Below are 22,810 nucleotides of genomic sequence, written 5' to 3'. Positions count from 1 at the left end.
CTTTGGCCCTTCAAGTTTTGGTTGCCTTGGCAGTACTAAATTGTATTTTTTGTCTCTTCCAGATTTTCTACGACCTACGTCAAAAATTGGCAAATGCTCTGAGAGGAAAAAATTGTGGAGATAGCCCAGCTCATGTCAATCTGTTTCCCTCTTCTCTACGATCTTGACTCCTTTTTTTTAAAATCCAGTTCCTATAACTATTTTTAGTAAGATGTTGGTCTAACATAAAGTTACACCATTGAAACTTAAAATGGAAGACTCTCAAACCAATCTTCTAAATTGATAAATAACAGTGATGTTTGTATGAGAAATCAGGGACATTATAACTTCATCTCATACAACATTAACATTGATTAATATTAAATATTGGGAAATCTGTTTTTACATTAAACAATGTCATATCTTTAATCAAAAAACAACTATATTTTTGGATTGTATTTAATAGGTAACTGGAAATTAGAGACATGACAAAAACAAATACAGTATGATGTTTAAATTTTTGATTCTGAAATTGGACCAAAATTGGCAAGGATTCACCTACTATAACATCAGAGACGAGCTTCACAACTCTAGTAAGCTGGTTCTCACTTGAATTTTTAGAAAGGGTCAAATAATACCTAACACAAAAATAAAGTCATGTGGATTAAATGAAATACTTTATATTCAGCACACAAAGCCTACAACATGGTAAACTCTACTTTAAGTATATCTTAGTTATAAGAGAAGTAAAATCAACACATAACACGAGTACTATTACTTTGGGACACTGAAAAAAATGAATGCTGTGTCTTTATGCTACATCGCTTAAATAGTTATCTCACTAACCTAAAACTGAGCAATTTTTTAGAAAGGAAATCATTTTACATAATAGTACAAAAATATCAGAGTCTCTCCATTGACTTTAAATATATATCATAAAACAAATTTAGCATTTTAAATTATAACCAAATGAAAAGCTTGCAAAATTTCAATTCAATAGAAGACATAGATTTCCAAAGAAAATCCAATACCTCAGGGTTTGAAAATTATTCATAAATGTTGGAAGCAAAATCATCATGTACATATTTTAAATAATTTGCTTTCTTGAGTTCTTAAGGTCTAGGACTAAAATTAAAAAGCAAGGTGCCCACTTAACATTTATCCTAAGAGAGGTGGTAGGTACATGTTTTTGTTCATGGCGACTACTCCACTTCTACCTTCAAAATCACTAATTCAAACATCTTGAATTCTGACCACAATCTCCAATCTTTTCAGCTTGCTGGTCCAACTCTTTCCACCGTGATCTCAACAGAAGAAAGCCATTGGTTCCTGCATTTTCTTCCTATTAACCTCTCCCTGGATTTGCGTATCCACCTGTCAAACTTAGATTTCTCGATTTATCATTTTGACCATTGTATTGCAAATTTTGAAACCTTTATTTCTCTGTCTTTTAGTTACACCTATGTGGCAAAACCTTATCTTTATTTCTGTATGACATGATTGATCTGACTTATCTGTGTCTGAGACCAGGCTGCTGGGTGCTGCTGGAGCAAATCGCACAAAGTACAAATTGATATCTTTAGAAAGTAATGATCATGTGTATCAACTATGCCCTGAATACCATCAAGCAGTTCTGTCCCAGGGCTGTATTCAACTCACACTTCCACATGGCGTACACATTAGCTTTTCACACCTTCTTTACCCGCTTCAGTCCATAACACTACCGCCTCACTCCCTCATTCTCAGCAAATATTCTTACCTCCTACTTCAAAAAAAAAAGTTCAAAGAAAATTTGACAACAGATTGAAATTACCTTGACTTTCCATCTGCAAACATCCACATCTACTAGTAATTGCCTTCCTACCCTCACTCCCCTCCTGTTGTAGCTATTTATGTGTCCCTCCTCCTCTTTAGGCCTCCGCCTCCCTCCTGTGTTCTAGATCCTACCCTCTGCCACTTTTCCAGAAGGTTTGCCCCTTCACGTACCTGTCCTCACTTGCATCTCATCATGCTCTCCTGTCCTGTAAGACATCCCCATGCAACATACTCTCCTTCACCTTGAAACAAATCCCTTGGCCTCGCATTTCATTCCATGCATGGTCCTCTCTCTTTCCTTTTATAGTCACACTTCTTTTAAGAAATTATCCACCTTGATGCCTCCATTTTTTCACCTCCTATGCCTTCCTTAATCCACTCTAATTTGACTTCTGTCTGTATCACTCTACTGAAATGACCATTGCTAAAGTTACCAGTGACTGGGAAGGCCACATCATTGGAAAAGTTGGACTGAGTGAAAGCAGGCTTCACTTAGGAAAGCCATGAGCAAACTGGGACACAAGATCTTCTATCCTAATGATTTAATAAATCTAATAACATTTTGTCTTCATCCCAGCTAACCTCTCACTAGCATTCAATTGGCCACTTCCTTGTTTCTAAAATACCCATTTCTCTAATCTTCTGAAAAACCTCCTACCTCTCTGCCCACTAGTCTGTTTCATTCTTATTTACTTGAACATTAGATACCAGAGTTCCACAAAGCTAAGTTTTAGACACCATTCATTTCCTAATCTATACTCTCTGTTTAAATAATGCCATTAATACCCATGACTTGGATTTCCACCTGTGTATCAATGACTTTCAAATTTACATATCCATCTTAGACTTCTCTGAGGATCACAGACACAGCAAACTCCGTAGCTGACAATTCCAGTTGGAAGTTATGCAAGTGTATGAGATACGAGGGTGATCCAGTCAGGCAAATAATTTGGCACTACTACTAATGCTTTTAAAATATTTGTTAATCATATTTTTCATGAGAGGAAGAAAATACTATTTACTACAAAGATCATTATGCAGAAAAATGTATATGTTTTGAAAAACATTGACAAAAACTCTCACATTTGGTATTTTTTTCTCTTGTTGCTTTTCAAACACCTTTATTAGAAGTAATAAAAAATTTAAAGAAATTTAAATAAAAGTATTATAAGTAATAATTAATGATTAAGTAAAATAAGAAAAATATAAGTTGTTACTTAAATATGTTAAATACACTATTACTTATAGTCAGATATAAGTAATTATTAATTCTTACTGGTAAGCAGCATGATTCTGTAAATAATTATTTCAGAATTACAGTTGCCTCTGACTTTTCTGACACATCAAGGAGCAGAGTGAATTTTTAAGGGTATTTCTTAGCCTAAGTGGTGAGTGTATGGATGTTCAATTTAGTAGTTAACCAATACATATATGTTTTTATACACTATATTTTATAAAAATGCTGCATTTTATAATACAAATCAAAAACACAATCATCTTGTCCAGGACCTTGTCCTCGGACACCAAAATCCGCAGATGCTCAAGTCCCTGATGTAAAATGGTGTAGTTTTTGCATATAACCTATGCACATCCTTTCTCCTATACTTTAAATCATCTCCAGATTACTTATAATATCTAATACAACGTAAATGCTATAATAGTTGTTATACTGTAGTGTTTAGGGAATAATGACAAGAAAAAAAGTCTGTACATACTCAGTACAGATGCAAATTTTTTCCAAATACTTTCGATCTGTAGTTTGTTGAGTCCATGGATGCAAAACCCACAGATACAGAGGTCAGCTGTAAATATTTTTTTATGTAGACTGACCTTCCTTCTCTTCCAGCATGACTCTCTTTCTCTTATTTGAGGGGAGTGGCTTGGGGTGGAGCGGAATGGAAAATTGGGCTATTATTTCCCCATTTAGCTACCTGTGAGCACTTACACATGGAGTATCTTTGTCCTGTTAAGTGCAATTTTTGAATGTCTGTCCCCCTAAGGAGTTCCATGAATGCAGGGATTGTGTCTCTGCATGTATTCTCTGCTGTATTCTCAGTGCTAGGACAATGCCTTAGCTTGCTCAGGTGCCCCAAACCTGTCTGGTGATGTGATGTATGGAGTTTGCCCATGAAATAAATGCTTTCTTCAAACTTTTTACTTAGACAGGATTCAAAACCTAGAATTACCTCTTGCTGTCTTTATGACATTGGGTAAGTCACATTTCTCAGACTCATTTTCCCTACCATAATATCTTCTTTATAAGGTTCCCCTAGGGATCAAATAAAATTAGGTAAAATATCAAGCTGGGGACTTGCCAGCTAGTAACTTCTCATAAGGTTGCCATATCAAGGTTCTTTTATAACACTACAGAAATATCATAAAACTTGTCTTAAAAATGCTAAAATGTACCTGCTGACTTTTTTCTATAAATGGGATTGTTAGGGATTCTCTCATGGTTGTAATCCTACTACAGAATTTAGTTGTACAAAAAGACAAAAGAGCACCTAATCTCAATTATTTCTAAATAAACTGGCAATACAATCTAGTGGCCTACAAAAGGACAGTAAGAGGAAAGAGAGCAGTAATAAATGCACTGGCTATAGTGCTCACCACGCAGGAAGTGCGATGTGTTGTGCCAGTGTAAAAACACATCAAGGAGCAGCTGGATCACACCTTTTCCCATGTTTCACATTAGGTGGCAATAAAATTTCCACATACATGAGGTGTTAGAACAACATGTCAAGGCAGTTTTAGATTTACTGGTAGAATGCACATTCTAGTACAAGGGAGATAAACTTAGAGCTGGGCAGAAATGAATGTCCTTTCCAGTTGAGAAGAAACAGGAGGCACCGAAACTTCAACTGCCGTCAGGGCGAAGTAAAACAGTACCTGGATGTTTGGGGAATCCTTCGGAATGGTCTGTAATGAGGAGGTATAGGAGACTAATGCCAGACACATGTTGTTATAATTTCGCCAGCCAAAGAAAAAACTTAGCATAGTTTTAGGTGTGTTCTTTTTTAAAAAAATAATACCACCTTCTCCTGCTTACTTTCTACAATTTCAAGATTAATTGGAATCTCCTAGACATGCTTCCTTACAGGAAAAAAGAAAACAAACAAACAAACAAAAAACACTATCAACAAAACAAAGGTAAAGTGGAAAAAGTTAAAGGTGTCCAGTAACCAAAACTTCATGGTTGATCTATGTAATTTTTATGAAATATTTAGATAGTCATTTTGTGTTTGTCGACAGCTTCTTAGAGTTCCATTCCTTACAAACAACATTCTCTTCAATCTCTATGACCTCTGGTTGTGCTTAAACTTAGAATTAAAAAGCTAAAGCCCAAATTCCCTTTTTCTCCCTCCCCTCTGTCTACCTCCCTCCTATTTTTCCTTTTAACAAACACTTATTGAGCACTTATGGTTCGGTATTTTGTTAGAAGCTTTCAACAAATGCTCTCGTGTTATTTATGATAACCTTTAGCAGTACATAATATTACTATTTTTCCCCATTAAACAACAAATAGCCAAGAGAAACTAAGACTTAGAGAAGGTAACTAGTATGTTCAAGGTCACACAAGTAGGAGGTGGTAGAGCTTTAACCTCAAGCTAACTGCAGATTCTGTGTTCTTACATACTAAGCAGTACTATCTCTTAGTTGTGTGTAAAGATCATCAAACTAGCAAGATAAATATTTTTATTCATACATAAAAGATGTGAATTGTCTTATAAATCTCAGGAGCCTGCATCAGATATTTTTGCCAAGCATGCATTTTCACAGCAAGTGGGAGGCTGGCTGATCAATTTAACTTTCCAAAACAGCTTACAGCAAGACAGAGTTTGATTTGATGTAACACGCCTTAGTTTTCTGCATTCAATTTGCAAAATGTTACCCTTCAATGATTTTATAGGTCTCTAGGCAAGTACTGAAGTGATGAAGTAAGTATGCAGAGAGATTAAACATGCAATTAAGAAAACCTTCAGGTCCTCTTCCTTGCTGTATGTTTACTGGCTATATTGCAAGAGTAGATTTGGCATTACTTAGCAAAAGTCTCTTTTTGTTTTGTCTAGTTACGTCTGTGTTCTCAATATTGTATAAGAAAGTTTGCCTTAGCACAGAAAAACAATTATGCACTGAAATTTTTATTAAACCAATGTACTAATGAAACTCAAATGTTTACACTCACTCTCCAGACATGAAATAAACCTAAGTAACCTTTTATTTCTCATTTATCCACTAATATTTCAGGTTATACAGGATGAATGTATACATGAAAACATATACATTATCTTGGAAAAGTTTACTTTTGGACTGGTGACAACAAAATTATACGTGCAGTAACTTGTGGCTACAATTTTAAATGGCATTAAGTACTGCTTTGTAGAACTTAATCTATATGACACAGGATAAGTGTCATCATCCTTACTCCTCCCTGGCAGGAATGTGTTGCAGGCACAGCTTTATTTCTTTATTGATAATACCATCTGCTGCACATTTCAAAAGACTGTCTTGAGGCTTTGCCCTGTGTTAGGAGCAAGCTCCTGCAACTCCAGTTATGTAAATGGTGACACAATTATATAATGTTATTTTTCAACAAAACAGAACATCCTTATACCACAGATGAATTCTCTTGGGAAATGTAAGATTGCACAAAAGATTAAAAACTAGAACCTCAAAATTGATTACAGGAAAGTAAACTCAGAGTAATAAATCTTTCCTTTTACCTTTATAACTTTACATACTGCTTGTCGCTTGACCTTAAATTGTGTATTATTGACACTATAGAATATATACTTTAAAATGGACTTAATGCCACAGATATGTGTATATGTTCCTATGTATATATGTGTGTATGTATTAGTAGCTTGTTTCCTACTTAAGGTACTGGTACATATGTCTTGACATAAATATCTCGTATATATCCAATTCCCTATTCTATTTGCATATGAAATTCTTGTTTTGTCCAAATGAGTCAGTTGATCTGGGAATTTGTATGAGTAAAGGTATGTTCAAGTTGCTCTGGGAAAAAAGTCAGTTCCCTATATCAGAAAAAAATTATACTGTATATGTACAATACTGTGCAAAGAGCAGGAGCTCCATACTTAGACATGTATGAGCTCAACTCCTCCCTTAGCTAATTATCCATTGGATTGCCTTCAGCCTCAGTTCTCATCTAAAATGGGAATGATAATCCGTAACACATAGGAGTGGTATAAAGATGCAAGTGAAATAAAATGAAAATTAAAGCAAGTTCAGAGATAGCCATAGCTAATGTTGATGGTATGATGATGATGATGATGATGATGAAAGTCTATTATTACGAGTCTATGTGCCAAGCACTACATCAAGTGCTCTACATACACACTTAACTCTCTCAACAACCCCAATAAGCAAATTTTACTATTCCCAATTTATACAAGGCAAATGATAATCAGGATAATTTTTTTTAATTGCTCAAGGTATCACCATTAATAAGTGACAACATGGGATTTTGAACCCATGTCATTGTGACACCAACATTTGGACTCTTCATTACCATACTTCTGTGAAACCTCTGGCATAGTAGCTGGGAAAGAGCACGCACTCGGTAGAGTAGACACTCTGTGCAAGTGCACGGGTATGCATATGCATTTTCCTAGTATAGTTTTCTTCCATTGGTTATCCCATGGATACTAGGTTTTAAGATTCAAATGTCTCCACATTGCAATGTGATACCTATTAAAGTCATTATTTCTTATTTCCATTATCCTAAATTTTCTTCAAATATTTCTTGAGATAATTTTTATATGAAGATATTGGCAAAGCGATCAAGATACTTTAACTTTTCAAATCATAGGGACCACAGAGAAGCAATAATGAGAATCTGGCCTCAAATGTCACTGGGAATCTTAGTGTTTCTGGGCTATCCAGGGTTAAAAATATGAGAGGATCTGCAGCTCTTCTGATAGTGAAGAGGCTCCAAAGATATGAAAAACTATATGGTGTGTGTGTGGGGGGGAGCCATGATTTTTATTCTTGTTTTTGTTTAAACAAACTTACCCTCCTAAAGTGAGAGGGCAGTGCCCTCTAGCTTGAAACTCAAGATCTGGATAATTTTGTTTTCATTTTAAACTTCCTTTACAATATACCAGGCCCAAGGTGATTCATACTGAGTAAATCAGAACATGCCAATAACTTTGGTTCCTTTCAAAAATTCTAGCTAATTCAAATAGAACTCTACTTTGCACAAGTGTTAATGCTCTCACCAAGGCTGAAACAGAGATGACAATTTACGAGACATTCATGCAGAAAATTAAAGCGGGGTCACAATGGATGGCCAGCCCATGCTCGAAGCTGAGAGCACCTAAAAGAAAGGGTTTCTTCTAGCCTAAGTTAAGTTTATGCACCCTGGAAAAGAAATTTACTGATCTGAATTCCCAGCTGAGGCTGACATCCTGTCAGAAACCTACCTGTTCATGGCATGGAGTAAGTTGTTCAATGACATTAACCCATATAACTATGGTGTTAAAGAAAACATACAAGAAAGGATTTAATTCAGAATTAAGGAAAACATGGATGGTTGTTTAGATGTCATTTTCAACAATTCACAGACATTTAAAATCTGTTTCATTTCCTGTCACAAATAATGTTATTGTTTTATGAATAAACAGTTAAATCTTTGGGAAGTTCCTTTCCTCTAATTTATGGCAACTGGTTCAAAAAAATCCTGAAGCAGCCCAGGGAGCTTAGTCACAGATGTCAGCACCGGGTGGTAGCGATAACAAAGAGCTCTGACTTCAAAGAGTTTGGGAAGATATATAGCAATGTAATAAAAAGAATGGATGCTGCAGACATTATAAGTATAAGAAAAAGCCAGAAACTCAGAAAGGAAAATGTGGAGGTAATTCAACTTATGCTGGGTGTCGTGATTTCTGCTTCCTTACTCTTCAGCTACTATCTAGACACCCAGATGTGTCCCAAAATTAATCTCATCTCCAACAACCTACCCTTTCCCCTACTACTCAAACTCCTTTTCAGTGAGTAAGGAAAAAAAAAAAAAAAAAAAAGACTTCAACTGGCTGGTTAGCTCATTTGGTTAGAGTGGGGTGATGATTAACACCAACATCCAGGGTTCGATTCCTGTACTGGCCAGCAAAAAAAAAAAAAAAAAAAGACTTCAACTGGCTGGTTAGCTCATTTGGTTAGAGTGGGGTGATGATTAACACCAACATCCAGGGTTCGATTCCTGTACTGGCCAGCAAAAAAAAAAAAAAAAAAAAAAAAGCTACCTTTTAGGTTGGCCTCCTTCACTATTGGCTTCATTCGTGGATAGGGTCTTTCCAAAAAATACTCCCACAGGTACAGATTTGCAGAGTTCTCAATGCTCTGAAGCTCAAAGGGAGATTCCTCTCTCCCCCACATCCCTAGCAGTTCCTGGAAGAAGTTGCTCAAGGATGGGTTTCATGCCTGACTCCATGCCTACCGATGCCCTCAATCTGGGTCCTCAGTAGAGAGAGAAGGAATGCCTGGTAAAAGAAAAGAGGCAGGAGGTCTGTTACCAGCAAAGCAAGGATGCAGGGCTCAGAAATGCAAATTCCAGAAGGCAGTTTGAAAGGAAATTACTGGAGAGCTACAGAACAAATATTCCCTCTGGTGACTCAGATCTCAGGTAGGCAATAGGAATATACCAAGGTATCTTGTTCACTACCTTTTACCAGATGGTTATTTTTCTTATAAAGGATAGTGAGGGTAGTGAGGTGAATGCGATGTTAACAGCAGTAAAAGCTTCTAGTACCCATGAAGCAGTTGGGAAAAGGTAGTATTACTGGAGCCTAGAAGCTAGTCAGTTTGAGACCTACAGAAAGAGGGGCCATGGGGCAGCAGCTGGCACACGGAGGAGGTGCAGCCACAGCTCAGATGCCTCCCGTAGCAGAGACAGAGAGGGAGCTGTATCCCAGCTTCTCTCATTGCTCCTCCCCCCACTCCCCTCCAGGGTACCCCACAGGCTGAATGTAGTCGGAAGAAATTGACAAATGTGTAAGTTCATGTCCCCTAGGAAGTAGATGGCGAGATGGATTTAGAAGGGCAAGAGATGTCTCGGAGGTAACACCTATGAAAGACAAAGGGGAGAAGGAAAAGGAATGAGTAGGGAAGGCCTTCAGAGGCCTTCTTGAAGGCCTTATTAAAGGCCTTCTCCTTTAATAAGACCTATGAAAGGAGAGGGGGCAGATTAGACGATTGGGTAGCAAGGGCCTCAGACCCTGATAAAGTTTTGAGAAAGACTTAAATAGCCCAACAGCCCAACAGATTACCCATAGAGGGGTCTTGTATGCCCACTATGCTCAGTCATTGACCAGCAACTGCCTAGGTAGCAGATCTTGAAAGCACCACAGCAGGGTGCTCTTGGTTCCCTGCCCTCCCTGTGGCAGGTTCTCTCTGGGATGGAGCTATGGGCATCTTACCCTCCATGGCTGCAGCAGTGAGGGGGCTTGGAAAACACAGACCACTGAGGTCAGCCTTCTGCAATGCAGAGCAAAGCAGGAGGAAGGGGACAGATCTAAGTGCACAGGCAAATGACTGGCACACAGGTAAAGAAAGTACCAGTTTGAGTGATTTCTTTAAATAATCGTGGTATATACTGTTTTACCATGCTCAGATTTGGGAGCGTAGAATTTGGATTAAAATTGTCAAGTAACTCTTTTTTAAGAAACTCTTCTTCAAATATAACAAATTTTATGTTTAAGAATGTTAAGAGTCCATATGAATAACTTAATAAAGATAGCTTCATTATGAACTAAAGAATGTAAAGCTGGAGCAAATCTCACAACTCCTATTTTTCTTATAGCTCACTTCTTTTGTAGATGATAAAACAGCCTCAGATAAAATTGAGATGCTCCAATTCATAAAACTAGTTTGTGACAGAATCAAGGCTAGACCCCCCAATTTTTTGACTCTTGCAATATGCTTACATGGATGATCTAATGATGTTTAAATTAATTTAAAATCCAATGCTTAGTAGTCCTACACAATAGAAACGAGGGCATTTTGTATTTAATTATGCCCCTGCATGAGAGGGGAAAAAGAATACCAGCCTTGTTGACAGTTTATTCCTTAAGCTGCCTTTATTAAAAGGTCAGTTAAAGAAAACTTGTCCTAAGAATAAATGAGCATACCCACTTAATCACTTTGGCAGGTTTAACAAATCCCTAATAAGGAATAATTTATAAGTTATTAGGTTGAAAAGCATTGATCTAGGCAAAATCTACTAATTGATCATTTTTAAAAAATTTTTGTAAGTGTATATACATCTATAAATATACTTTAAGAAGTTTTATTATAAAGAACAACAGCATGGCAAAACATATTAAAAGTTCTCAGAATTAACAGTGATTTGTGTGAAGAATTGTAATGAAACTTCAAGTTGATTGTTTCTATTGGGATTGTGGTAACATTAAATTACAGCCTCCTTGAAGACTTCTAAATATATGTGATCCTTTACTGGATTAGCACTATGGTTTTATTACTGCTTAGCTGTTATAAAAGTGTTGGATTGTAAAATGTCAATTGTGTAATACACTTGCGTACAAATAGTTACACCCTGGAATGTTGCCGTTTAATTGCTTAATCTGTAAAGAAAGACTACAGGGCATTTTTTAAAAGATATCTTAGAAAAACTGACTCTAGAAGACATTCAAACACACGTGCATTATCTTCTAGAAAATGTGACTTGACCTTGTGAGAATCATGGTGCATTAAATTTTGCTACAAAAAGTACACAAGGACACAAAAAGTTAAAGGTATAGAACTAAAAGACTGGATCAGCTTCTCTAAAGCAGTGCTAGTTTAACTTTGTTTTATTTTTTGAAGGATAACTTGCAGACCTCGCTAAGCAAAGTATATAAGAAGTCTATGGAAACTGAAAGGAAATGACAGAAAAATGTAGACACCCTTTAAAGTCTTTAAGAAACTAAAATGGAATTTTTCAAAAATATAGCCACTGCAACCCAATGAATAAACATGTACTTAATGATTATCAACCTACAAAAATATTTTACAGACTCTATCTCTGAGCAAGAGCCACACAGATAGACCATAATTATTGCTTCTCTATCTCAAAGGCTGATGAATAGTTAAAAACACTACACTTGTCTTTAAAAATAAATTTGAATAGTAGTAATATTCAGGATAACAGCCATTGAAATCACACCATACAATGTTAAATAAGATTGAAAGTTTATTTTTAATGCATAGTTTTAAAGCAACTCCCAAATATATACCTCTGTAATATGCACTTTCAACTAAGGCTCTAAAATAATCTGAATGTTTAAAATGTATTTGGTGTACCAAGATACAAGTAGACTGTCATATTTTACCAAAAATATTCAGGAGATCTTAAATAAATTGTCAGCATACAATTTTACATTTCGAAGATGATAGGTGAAATTCTGGGCATTTTGTAGGTTTTTTACATGACAACCAGAATATTTACAAGAAAAAATAAAAGCCTTCAGTGAGTCATGAGGATTTTTTTTTTTCAGCGATCTGCATGGGGAAAATGTGTAATATAGTTTTAAATTCTACATGAGGCTCTACATAGCTATCCTAAATATCCAGCAAATCACAATAATAGAGTTTCTGCAACTCTAGTGTTTGAAAAATTGAAATATATTTTTGTTTTCCTAAGATGTTTTACTTTGTTAAAAACACCTCTTATCATTTTCTTCCAATTTATAATTTGATTTATTCCTTTTCAGATATAATGTTACAATTGAACTGTGATGTAACAGTGCTAGCATATTTCCATCCTTTGATGGTTGGTAGTTTATTTGTGTCATTGAATACATATTTTGTGCTTTTTGTTTGAGCATGAGCTCTGCTGAATGTGCAGAAGGGAATTACAGCTCTATTCTACCCCTTCCCTCTCTGTCCCTTCATACCATCCATTATAAAGAAGAGTGCCACAATGGTAGATCACATTTTAGGGTATTTATTTATAGCTGTGTCTAGGGAGCTATGTCAAGTTAAATGTTAGCAAGTTAAATGTTGGTATGCAGATATGAGACTTTCAGATGATCGCATGAGATAAAGTAGGATAACCTTAGGGACAGCTCTCTCCTGGAACTGGACAAATCCTTTCCACTCATGCACTTATAGATGTCAGTGGCAGGGTAGTTGTGTCAATCAGGATAGTCCTGATTACAATGTAGTAATTTTTAAAATCCTAATTTCAGTGCTTTGAACAACAAAGATGTGTTTCTAACTCAGGCTACATGCCCACTACATATCACTTGGGGGCTCTGTTTGTTTCCTTAATTCTATGAACCAGACTGATGGAGCAGCCACCATCTCAATATAGGCTTCTACAATCACAGAAGAGAATGTGACAAATCATACAATGGGTCTTAAAATTGCTGCCTGAAAGTGTCATATGTCTATTTACATTTCATTGGCAAAAGCAAGTACTAAAGGTCAAATGTGTCCCCCAAAAGTTCATGTATTGGAAACTTAATCTTCATTGTAATAGTTTTAAAAGTGTGGGAAATACTGTTAATTGAAAGGTGGGATTTTTAAGAGGTGACTAGATTGTGAGAACCTTGCCTTAATGAAGGATCAACCCATTCATGGAGTAATGGATTGACAGTTTCATGGGTGGTCGTAGGGATGGTTCTGATGGCTTTATAAGGATAGTGAGTGAAGAGGTTAGCTCTCTCTTGCTCAGCCCATTGTCATGTGACATCCTACGTTGCTATAAAAGAAGGCCCTCATCAGATGTGTTCCCTAAATTTTAAGCTTCCCAGCCTCCCAAACTGTAAGAAATACATTTCATTTCTTTATAAATTACCCAGTTTCATGTATTTTGTTATAAGCAACAGACACAGACTAAAATAGCAAGTCACATGGCTACTCCTAAATTCAAAAGTGGGAGAGGAAGTGCCTTCCCCTCATTTTAAGCTCTTCCTTAAGACGGAGAGCTTAAAATATTTTGTGACTGTATCTAACAACTACCTTTGAGAGAATCATCCTTTCAGACAATAAGTAAATGACTTCTCTGGGCTTTGTGACTGTAGCAATAGAAGTAGGTGGCAACATCAGAAGCACTCAGAGTTACATAACCAGGATTTTGGCCACTTACTATACGTGTTGATGTACAGAATTGCTTCTCCTTTGTTATGAATATTATCCTACATTTGAAGTGTCGACCTATGGGAAAGTGGAGACAAAATGGTTACACAGTCACGCAGCTATTATTGTTAGAGGCAGTGTTGAATAATATCAACCATGAAATATAAAGACATCTTTGATGTTCTCCAATAGAAAGTCAATAGGCTGGTGGGAATCAAACTGGAATCTGGTCTTTCTTCCAAAGGGAGCTGAGATAAAATCCAATCCAATATCTTAGGTCAATAGAAAACAGAGACGGTAGTCAGAAGGTGTTCAGAAAGGGTCAGAGAGCAGCAATGTTCCACACAGTCATCCAGATGACAAGATCAATGCTAGCTAATGTGTAAATAACATTAGCAGAGCAGTGAGATTAAGCAGTTATAACAAAGATTTGATGTCACTGGTTATTGCCATATGTACAATTATGAGTAATTATTTACTTTCTTTATATCTTTCTGTATTTTTCAAGCATTTGTTTTAGAAAAACAATTTTTTTAGAAAAAATAAAATAACCAATTGATGAGCCCTCTTATTTAAAAAATATAATATATCTTAAGGGTCTCAATAGAAGAAAATGACAATCTAAATACAAAATGGTATGGGGTATGAAGAGAAGTGTCTGCAGAATTTAGAGAGAGAGGGGGGGGGAGGGAATTTATTAATTCAAACAAGAGTCTTCACAAAATTCCTTAGTGAATTAGGATTACATGGTATATCAGACCTCTGCCACATATTATGATAGGCTATAAACAATTATGTTCGTATTAACTATACACCAAAATGTCAATAATTCTAACTCCATAGAGTTAGCTCCATCATTTGCAATAATAATTTCTTGTCTTTTGTAAAAACATAAATTAACAAATCACATCTAGGTTTGGTTACACATTGTGCTTTGGATCAGTTGGACTGAAATTTAGACTTACAGCCAAAATCTACAGCTCAGAACATGACAAGAAGAAAAAGAGCGACTCGGGCCCTGCCCCTTGGCAGTGTCCTGGGAAATGGCAAGCTTCTGGAAGGAAATGGCTGCTGAGTCCATGAAAAGGTTGGATGCTAGACACTGAGGCTCACAGCATTAGTCAAGATTCCTTTTTTCAAGCGTGGCCTGAAAGCAGCAGAGCAGACTCTCTTGAGGTCTCTGGGCAAGCAGGACAGTAAAGACACCTGTAATTAAATTAAGGTTGCATAAGCCTCCACAGTCTTCATGTGTCATTAAAGAGGGAAGATATATATAAGTGAATTTCCTCACTCCACAGGAAAAGTTGAGATCTAAGCAACAGATTTTATTCAGTAAGAAGAAATGTGATATTCCTTAAACACTCAATGTCTTGAAGACTTTATCTGCTTTATTTTTTTAGATATTCATTCATTAATTTATTCAAAAGTACTTAGTGAGTACTTACTATGTATTAGGAATGCTATTTGGTGATAACTATTTAGTTGTAAACAAACCAGCCATGTCCCCTGTCTTCATGAAGCTTAAGGTTAATGGGAGAAAGAGACGTAACACGTAAATGGTCTTATTGGTTCTTTGAAGGAAAAGAAAAGGGGATCATGGAAGAGAAGAGAAAGGACCTACTTTAGAATAGGAGGTGGCATCCTTGGCTACCCAAGTGATGCCATGGCACCAGTGATGTGACAAGTGAGGAGGAAAGATGTTCGTTTAGAAGCAATAGCCATGAGGCAGGGAAGAGCCGGGCACACGAGAACTTAGCAGAGGTCAGTGTGACTAGAGAACAGTAACAGGGGCACAGTGGCATGAGACGTGGTTGGTGAGTAGGCAGAGTCTGAATTTTTCAGGGACTTACAGGTCATGCTAAGTAAATATTTTGGTCTTCATTGTAAGCACAACAGGAAGCTTCCAAAGGATTTTAAGCAGAGAAGGATGTGATCAGAGAAATGTTTTTAAATGATCATTCTGATTGCAATGAGAAGAATAAATGGAGGATGGTGAAGAGGGCAAGCGAGGTGGCCTTCTAGTAGTATAAACTTGGACACTCCTGTTGTGGTCTAGTTGAGAGGTGACAATGGCTTAGACTAGGGTAGATAGAAACCAGGGAGATAGAAACATGTGCTCTGGAGATAAAATTGACCAGAGTCGGTGAATGTTTTAATACCAGGGTTGGGCAAGTGGGTTGGGAGCAAAGTGATTTCCATATTTGATATTCACATTGCCAATCACTGCAATTTGTTCAGTGACAGAACATTTACCAGGAAAGTTGGACTGGGATATGAATTGAAGTGCTCAAGTGTGGAGAAAAAGATTTGGTATGGGACATGTTAAGTTTGAGATCCTTGTTATATTTCATATTCCAATATTAGGATGACGTTAAGACATACTACCCAGCACTCAAGTAAAATTCAGGCTGGATTTCTAAATCTGAGAGCCTTGACACAAATGTGATATTTTTGGCCATAAGTGTTGATGAGATCACATAAGAGGAGCATATTGAAGGAGAAGAAAATGTAGTGTACATGGAATGTCAAGAAATCGCACACAAGCCTATCTATAATCTAAATCTCCAGAGAAAGAGAATGTAATTTAGGAGTTTGTTATAATTCATTCTTATATAATTCTGATATCTTAAACCACTAAATTTATAATAGGGCAGAGGGAATAATCTGTTATTGATCCTAACAAAAAAGTTTAATTAATTACAAATACTTTCTTTTCCATGGATGTTAGTGTCATTAATAAAATTCTAAAAGATTTTCTAGGAATCAGTGCATTTAAGAAATAACTTAATTAGATGATACACTGGGAGTAAATGATAACTTACCATGATAATCTACCCAAACTATTACTTTCTTGTGCATTGTTAGATAAGGTGTTAAATTAAATTTTCCTTTTCAGATTAAGAGTAGTAGCTGTGTGTTTCTGGCTCTGTAAGGCTATTAAGGTCCAAAAAAAAAAAAAAAAAGATTTTATTTTCAGAGAATAAGTAAATCAGATATTGTAAGAGGAGTTCTCAGGTCAAATAGTTTCTTTAGAAATTTGAAGTATTATTTCTGAACATAAACACTATTAGGTAAATTACTATCTTCAAGTATTTAGTGTCAATAAAAACCTTTCCAAGTTTCTCAAGGGTACTTCCAAACAGAGCTCTAGATCTAATTTAGAGGAAGTATTAGGCAGACAACTTTAGATGCTTTCAAACACTGGAGCCAGGAAATCTCTTAGGGTAGAAAATCTCTTACCACATTTGTCATATTAAAATCCAATTATGCACAGAAAAAAGACAAGGAAACAGTAAATTGGAAAACAACATATGCTCAGCATAGCACACATATATTACAAACAGGCTTAAATGTCACAGATTAGTTAAAGCTTCCACTTTGTGGGAAGGTTTTTTGTTGTTGTTGTTTGTTTTGTTTTGTTTCTTTTTTTTTTTGAAATCTGAAGAAAGACATGCAGTGAAAGTTAAACAAACAAAACAAAATTTGGAATTTTAAAAAAGTGGATTCCTATTCATGAAAATATAAAATCATCTCAACTGATAAATCTCCTGTATCATGACCTTCTCTTCTATAATACATATTGTACCTAATGGCCACCTAGTACAAGGCTAGTAATATGATGGACTTGGATGCGTTGTAAATATTCTCAACCCAACTCTCTGTAAAAGTTCAAAAAAGATTAATTCAGAATATATGACTTTGAACAAAGTTCTTTTTAAAGTAGTAAATGAGGGTGGATCATTTTAGGGGGATTTTTTTCTTGAACTGGCTTATCTTTTAAAACAATGGAAGCTTTGGCCAAAGTGACAAAATTAAGACAATTCCGTCTGTAAATGATTAGACCCTATATTTGAAGGTATACTGTGATTAGAGACAAGGGATTTTCATTTGAAAAATGCCACTTTAATTTTAAAAGTGAAATTAAATGTCAAAGACATACTGCAGGGGTCCTGTCCTAGAAAACCAGGACATCAGACTTTATAGGTAGATTTAAACAAAGGCCCTGGCAGACATCTAAACACAAAAGATGAATGTGCCAAAGTTCTGGGTCGGGTCCTCCTCACTTCTCACTTAGCCTGTTGTTACTGCTTCCTAAGGAGCTTTTCACTTTCCCCGAGAACTCTGCTTCTTTGAGAACTTACTCCTGATCACACCTTGTCTTGGGCTTTCTCATCCTGCTCTTTGGTTTAATCAGGTTAGCTCAGCTGGGAACGACCATGTCCTAAATCTTTACTTATTGAAATCTTATTCAGCCTTCAAAGTTCTGCACAAAAAATAAATGTCTCCTACTCCTTCCTCTCTGTTAGAAATAATGTTCCTCGTGGTTTTATTTATAACATCTTCATCAACAGCAGCAGCACTTACCAGACACCTATGTTGTGCCAGGCACTGTGCTGGCTAGAAGTATTAAATTCTTTTTCTAATTGCTTCCAAATCCCAGCCATTTCCCTACATAATTAGCCAGGATTGTCATTCTACAGGATCATAAGTTCCCTCCAGGTAGAAACTGAGCTTTACTTAACCTTTTTATCCTCTAGCATTTAGCAGAGCCTCTAGCCTTGCACAAAAGAGCATCAGAAAACAGTGGCTGAATGTGTGGGACATTCTTTTCATACTTCTCCCAGTTAACATTGCAAACTATCAAGTACTCATCCAGAACAGACAAGGCAGTAGAGCCAAAAAGCATTGTGAAAATAGCTTGTATGTTCATTGCTGGATATTTGAAATCTTTGGAGAATTACATGCAGCTGTGTTAGATACAATGTCCAGCTGGTTGAGTTCCTTCAGTTGATGATAGGAATGATGTAACAGGTGACTTGGGGTTTGGATTTTGGTCTAACTAAAGTTAAAATTGTGACAGTTGGCAGAACTCATTCAGCAGAGTGGCCCTGAGAAGTTCCACTGTATTCCTGGGTGATGGAAGTAACAAGAAGAAGAATGTGTTAGCCCTCCTTGGGGGGAGAAGGGGCCTCAACAGCATGGAACAGTGACTTGGAAACTCCATAATACAGCGTGGCATTCAGGGCCTGTAATGACGGAGCCCTTGTTTATTTCTCTAGCTCGTGGTACCATCTCCTTATATTCTAAGCTCCAACCCAAATGAACAGCAGCATTTCCATTCCTCTGACTAAGCCAAGCTCTCTCTTATCTCAGGGGTTTTTCTTCAAAAAAAAAAAAAAAATGAAAGAAATAAAACAGCAAAAAATTAATTGAGTTATTAACAAGCAATAAAGCTGTTGGTATCAGAAAATATGAGCTGAAAGAGAAGGGGAAAAGAAAATTTGCATATCCACAAGCTGAATAATAAATTCCAATCCAAAGTCAGCATCATATTTTTTTCTAATAAACAGTTTCTCTGTTATGTATTCTTAATCATAATTGAATCTTTTTAAAAATATAATTCTACTTGCAAAATATTAATGTCTCCAAGTTGTCTTTTTATGTTATTTTGAAAGGATTTTCCAAAGGGTCTCAAAAATAAGTAAACATATTTTGTTTTTTCTAAAGAAATAAAAGCCACAGTGACATGTTTCCTATGCACACATATTTTTGCTGCAGGTAAGCTGAAGCATATTTTGAATGTGATCCATATAGAGTATCAGAAAATAGGTCATCTCTCTAATGTTATGTAATGTCCTAAACCAGTTAACCATGTGTTGTCCAATAAACAAAATGGAAAGTAGTTTGTTTTAAAACCAAACAACAACAACAACAACAAAAAACCTAGCAGAGCTTTCTGCATTAACTTTAATTTCCCATGAATTACTACAGCTTTACAGTTATTTATAGATCTTTTCCCAGAATAATTTGTAGTCTAAGTGGATAAAGTTTAAAACTATGGGGAAATGACTTGCAGTATCTTTCACTGTGAGGTCTTTTTCTTTTCTTGCCTCATCCATTTGGGTAAAAAAATGATATGCATAAATAATACTGACAGCAATTGAATGGGAAGCTGTGATCCTCACTAATGAAGCATTACAGAAATTATAAATTTATACAGCAGTTTATAACTCAAATTATGCTTTTGCATGTATTAGCACAGTCATTTTCCGAATCAATGCCAATGCTTAATGATGATCAAGTAAAGAATCTGCCTTACCAGAAAGAAACAAAAAACAAAAACGAAAAAAAAAAATAAAACGAAAGACAAATCCACTAAGATTTATGTAGAGAAGCTCAGAAAAATATTCTAATGTGAAAAGATGGCCAAAAAATGGTCCCTCTTTTCTCCTTAAAAAACTTTTTTTTTTCTTTTGGTTATTTCTGTTGGACTCCCGCCTGGCTGTCAGGGTGGGAGGTGGGGAGGTTTCATATAAATTCCAAAAAGTACTCTCCTCTTCATATCCTTGTGGCTTTGTTTATTTTGGCCTGACTAAATCAAAGTAACCTTGTCAAAAAGAGCTCTGCATCTAAACTCTAAAAAATCGACCTTGCATTATCGTATTTCCATTGCACATGTCCCAATCTATAAGCTGTGCCAAAGGATCAAAAGCAAATAATATAACAAGCAAAAACAAACGAACTTTCTAGAGCCCCTCACCCTAAAAAAAAATTGCCCACTAGCTTCCAATGAGTCAGTACAACTTTGGAAGAGCTGTTGCTGACGTTCTCTCCTTTTCAGCTACTTGTCTCCACAGGATGTTTTGATTTGGACTTTGTCTATCTCTCCAACCTCATTTTGAAAATGTTCTTTCTTGTTCTCTTTTAGTGTCATGAGTCCTCTTGCTATAAGGCCTGAAAAGGATCATCTGAGATGGTCTTCCTTCTCCTCCCACCCCACACTGGCCTAGTTAACCTCTGTTCATCCTTTAGATAATGACGCCAAGTGCCTAATCCTATAGGAAGACCTTTCTTTATACTCCATACCCACAGCCTGAGCCAGGGTCCCTTCTATATGGTTCAAAAATATTAAATAGAAAATTCCAGAAATGACAATTCATAAATTTTCAATTGTGTGCCTTTCTGAGTAGTATAATGAAATCTCACACCTTCCTACTCCTTCCTGTCCTGGATGTGATTTGTCCCTTTGTCCAGCACATCTATGCTGTAGACGCTCCCCAGCAGCCTCTTAAGTTACTGTATCCACTGTCTCAGTGACTCAGTGCTTGTGCTCAAGTAATCCTTATTTTACTTAATAATGGCCCCAAAGTGCAACAGAAGTGACACTGTCAATCGGATATGTCAAAGAGAAGCTATAAAGTGTTTCCTTTAGAGTGAAAAGGAGAAAGTTCTCACCTTAATAAGAAATAATCATATGTTGAGATTGCTAAGATCTGTAGTATGATATTTTGAGAGGGCCACATTCACATAACTTTTATTACAGTGTATTGTTACAATTTATTTTATTATTAGTTATTGTTGTTACTCTCTTACTATGCCTAGTTTATAAATTAAACTTTATCATAGGTATACTGTATGTATAAGAAAAAACATATCCTCGGATGAGAGAGGACTACTGTACATCTTTCCAACTTAGTACTTAACATGGCTTCTAATTATGCATTTACTGGTGGAATATTTGGCTAATGAATTACTAAACTGTAATATCCATGAGAATGATCCAAGAGAATGATCATGTCTGTTTTCCCATCCTTGTATCTATAAAACCTAACAAGTATATGTTAAATGAATGGAGGGATAGATGGATGGATAAACAAAAGAGGAATAGATGGACACTTTCCTGGTAAACATGTTTTCTAATCCCAGCTTTGCAGAGGTATCATGATACTGTAGAGTAATATTGCCCAATAGATATGTGAGCCATAGATGTCATTTTAAACTTCCTAGTAGCCATTTAAAAAAAAGAAAAAGAAAAAAAGGTGAAATTAATTTTAATACTACATTTTAATTAACTAACACATTTTAAAGATTGTAATTTTATAATTTAATCAATATAAAATATCTGAAGGAGGTATTTTACTTTTTTTTCCATACTAAAGTTTCCAAATCCTATGGACGTTTTATAGTTCCAGCACATCTGAATTTGGACTAGCCACATTTCAAATCCTAAACAGCTACATGACCTTGCAAAGTCTGGCAGGCCAGTAAAGCAGAACCACCAGAAGGAAGACCCTGGAGAGAAAGGCAGAGACCATCTTAGGGAAGAGGTAAAAACGCTCTGGTTCGAGATCATTGGGATGGGTGAAAGGGGAGGAAATATTTTGAAAGTAGATGCATATTTCTATAATTTTATTGTCTGGCCCTGGTCTTCCCATCTTTTTCTATATACTTGGGATGAGAAGCTCTCACAGAAAATAAAATCACTTTTCACCAAAATATCTGCAAGATTACGAGAAGACATGGCAGTTGAAAGAGTGCCACAGGAGTAAGAATACAGTAGAAGGCGGCCATGGTGACTTGGGGGATAAAATGGAGGGCCTGCAGTGACAGCACAGACAAGGAACTGAAGAGCTGGAGGAAGACTGAGTGGCATCCTCATGGTGGCCAGAAGACCATGTCCCTGAGTTCCTGCCAGGCTTCCTGTGGGCATCCTGAACAGGATGAGAGGAATTTGATGTGTGGTTAGACAGCCAAAATTTTCTTGATAAAGTCTGAATTCAGCACACTATTTGTTAATCTTATTTTCTCCCCGAGATAATGGCTGGGCAAGAAGTGTGGTATTTAGAAAATGCATCTTTTTTAAAGCCAGCCAGACCCAGATTTCAGTATTTGTTTTAATAGTAGCTGTTTCATAAGATACACTGTACCTGGACTCACATCTCTAGAAGAGGGATAATTATATCTGATTGAATGACTGAATGAATATTATGTGAGATAATGCCATATTTCCCTGATACATTGTATCATATAAGGTAACCATCCTGGTCTGTGTGGGACTGTCCCAGTTTTGGCACTGAAAGTTCCACATCCCAAGACAAGCTGGGATGGTTGGTTATCCTATGTGCATGTGAGA

The sequence above is a fragment of the Galeopterus variegatus genome, unplaced genomic scaffold, assembly GCF_000696425.1.
Source record: "Galeopterus variegatus unplaced genomic scaffold, G_variegatus-3.0.2 Scaffold425, whole genome shotgun sequence".
Lineage (NCBI taxonomy): Eukaryota > Metazoa > Chordata > Mammalia > Dermoptera > Cynocephalidae > Galeopterus > Galeopterus variegatus.
Note: the sequence above shows the minus strand (reverse complement) of the source record.